The following is a 3,339-nucleotide window of genomic DNA, read 5'->3' on the forward strand; positions in this document are numbered from 1 at the left end:
AAAAAAAAAAAAAAACCAACAAAACAGAAAGAACCAAGTATACTAGCCCAAGCTAGGTTTTTGGGCTAGAGAGATGGCTCAGTGATTAAGAGCACTGAATGCTCTTCCAGAGGTCCTGAGTTTAATTCCCAGCAACCACATGGTAACTTACAGCCATCTGTAATGCCCTCTTCTGGTGTGTCTGAAGAGTGACAGTGTACTCACATACATTAAATAAATAAATTAAAAAAAAAAAAAGAGTAGAATTCCTAATTGTAGGAGTAAATAAGTTCCCACCCCTGAAAATTTTTGAAACAGAGCTGCACATTCAAGCCTGTAATTCCAACATCCTGCATCCTGGGACAGAAGAATTGCTAAGAATTTGAGGCCAGCATAGGCTATACAGCATACTCTATCTCAAAACAAACAAATAAACAATATGACTTAAAACCATATTGAATTTTGACATATGTTATGAGAAGTTAAATTCTATAAGGTCTTAGAAGCTCCCTGCCACCAGGTCCTGGTTATGAATAATTTATTTCATTCATATAATTTTAGGCTTAGATTTTTCCAAACCTACTTTAATAAGGGTTCTCAAACACTTTAACACCCACCCCTTCTAGCCCATTGTCCAAAAGTAGGGGAGACAAGATGGTAGATAGGACAAGGGGATGTAGACCTGTTTAGAAGTAGTTCTTTGGAGTGATTCCAATCTCCCTTTGCCAGGATACTAGCAGTCCAGTTCAGTAGTATCAGGATGCTACAGTCCAGTTCAAAACTGCCACTAAACACAAATCAGCAAGGATGGTAAGATGCAGCAGAAACCACCGGGCCTCTGCCAAATCAGCACAAATCAGCGGGAGTGACCAGGGCCAACTGCAATGCCAGGGGTTCTCTGCGGTGTCTCTCTCAACAAAGTGAAGATCAGCAAAGGCTTGAGACCAATGAGAAACTGCACAGCCAGCTATGCAAGCACCCCTATTTATTCTCTCTCTAAATATCACACGTCCTCTCAAGGGTCTTGCCTCAGCAAAATATCATATGAGTCTACATCACATGATACAACCAGAAATTTCCACTTCATACACTAGAGATCAGGAAGTGAAATGGAGCGATTTCATCCTGGGCCTACAGGGGAGTCTGACCAAGAAAGCTGCACAAGGGGGCCTGGCATGCACATGGCCACACACCCCACTGGTGTAAAGGATCTGCATGGTCTAGCGTCACAAAAGGAGAGGACTCCTAGAGGTTTTCCACACTTCTCCTGGGTAGGCAAAGCTTTATTGGTCCAAAAGAAAAGTCTGGCAAAAATCTGAGCCATAGGCCTTGGCAGTAAAAGCACAGAAGCCCAGTGGAAACATAGAAACACTATCAGGGATGGAGGAAAGATCTGCAGAGACCATGAAAGCTGCTCCTTTGCAGGGTACAGCACGGCACAGGGGAGGTACAGAGTTTGAGTCTTCAAGAGACAAATACATATGTAGAGAGGATGAACTCCATGATCCTCCTGTCTCCCCTCTGTAGTGCTGGGATTACTGGAATGATATCATGCCTGGGTTTTGTGATGCTGGAGGTGGAACTTGGACTTCCTGCATGGCAGGTGTCTTAATTAGGATTCTATTGCTGTGAAGAGATACTATGACCCCAGCAACTCTTATAAAGGCAAACATTTACTTGGGGCTGGCTTACAGTTTCAGAGGTTTAGTCCATTATCATCATAGAGGGAAGCATGACAGCACGCAGGCCTACATGGTGCTGGAGGAGCCGAGAGTTCAACATCTTGATCTGAAGGCAGCCAGGAAGAGATTGTCTTCTGCAGGCAACCAGGAGACTGGAACTCCATACTGTTTCTAAGGACCCTAAGGACTAGCTTTTATTAGAGCTCAATCACGCAGAAATGCAATTAGCTATTTTCAAATGAACATTACTCCTTCTAGAGGGCACTCTTCTCTCCCTGACAGCTTTGATGATTTGTCTATAAATTTTCCCAGAGGCATGGGGTTCCTGACCTGACCATATCCTTCTTATTGTGGGTCACTGTTTCAGAGTTACTGTGCATTGAGGCTGAGAAGGCACAGCAAGAATATAAAACAGAAGCTGGCATACCCAAAGAAGATCTTTTATAAGTATTAAAACAGAAATCAATCATTGAATGGGAATTCATTCTGTCCATGTACATGGGAGCTTGCTTCTTTGAGCTTGTTTGCAGATGTGGCCACATATGACAGTCATCATGGAGTTTCAAACACATCCCATATCCCATGACTTCAGAAGCAATGGGGGTAAACCATTGTGTGTGTGTGTGTGTGTGTATGTAAGTGCACACACATAGGTACAAGTGACTATGTAAGTGCACACACATAGGTTTGTGAGTATGTAAGTAACAAAGTTCACATGTATGTGGAACATCATGTGAGGTCAACATCAGGTCACTCTGACTTTTCTTCTTTGTTTTTTTTTTTTTTTTTTGGTTAGGTCTTTCAATGAACCCGAGGCTCACTGACTGGGCTAGGCTGGCAGCCAGAGAGTCTCTCAGTGGTCTTTCTGCCTCAGGCTCTCAAGTGTCCAGGCATGTGTCACACACCCAAGTAATGTCTTCCTCCTCTCCTTCTCCTCCTTTCTCTTGAGTTCCATGCAGCCCAGGTTGGCCTCACATTCTATATCTGGCAGGTGATGACCCTGAACTCTCAATCTTCATGCTGGGTATACAGGCTGGATATACACCCTGATTCATACTTTGCTCTTAAAGGATGTGGTTAGGAAAGCTGACATCATAGCACTGACCTGTAACTTCTGTATCTGGGAGGCTGGCTGAGGCAGGGGGATTGCTTTGAAAGTGAGGTCAGCCTGGGCCACATAGCAATATCTTGTCTTAAAAATCAAAACCAAAAAAGACTTCCAGAAATGCTCAGCAAGCAGAGCTGTGCTCTCCTAGTTCTGGTGATCAGAATGCTGATTACCTTGTCTTGTAGACCTGGGTTTATGGACTTCACCTAGCAAACCGAATAACACACAATTTCAGCTGTGTCCAGCACTTCAACTCGGAGACCAGTGTGGAAAGTACTTGCTCATACTACCCAGGTGTTCCGGTCTTTTGTGATGCACTGAAGTTTGGCTCAGTGACAAGAGTGTTTACCCCAAATGCATCAGTGGGTAAAAGTCCTTGCTGAACAAGCCTGACTAGCTGAGTTTTGAGTCCTGGAACCAATCCATGGTGAAAGGAGAGAATCAACTTCTGAAGGTTGTTTTCTATCTTCTATGTATACACCTGCACACACACACACCAATAATAATAATAATAATAATAATAATAATAATCTTGTTTTTTTAAAAGTATGTCTTGGTTAAATGGTAATA

The sequence above is a fragment of the Mastomys coucha genome, unplaced genomic scaffold (assembly GCF_008632895.1).
Source record: "Mastomys coucha isolate ucsf_1 unplaced genomic scaffold, UCSF_Mcou_1 pScaffold23, whole genome shotgun sequence".
Lineage (NCBI taxonomy): Eukaryota > Metazoa > Chordata > Mammalia > Rodentia > Muridae > Mastomys > Mastomys coucha.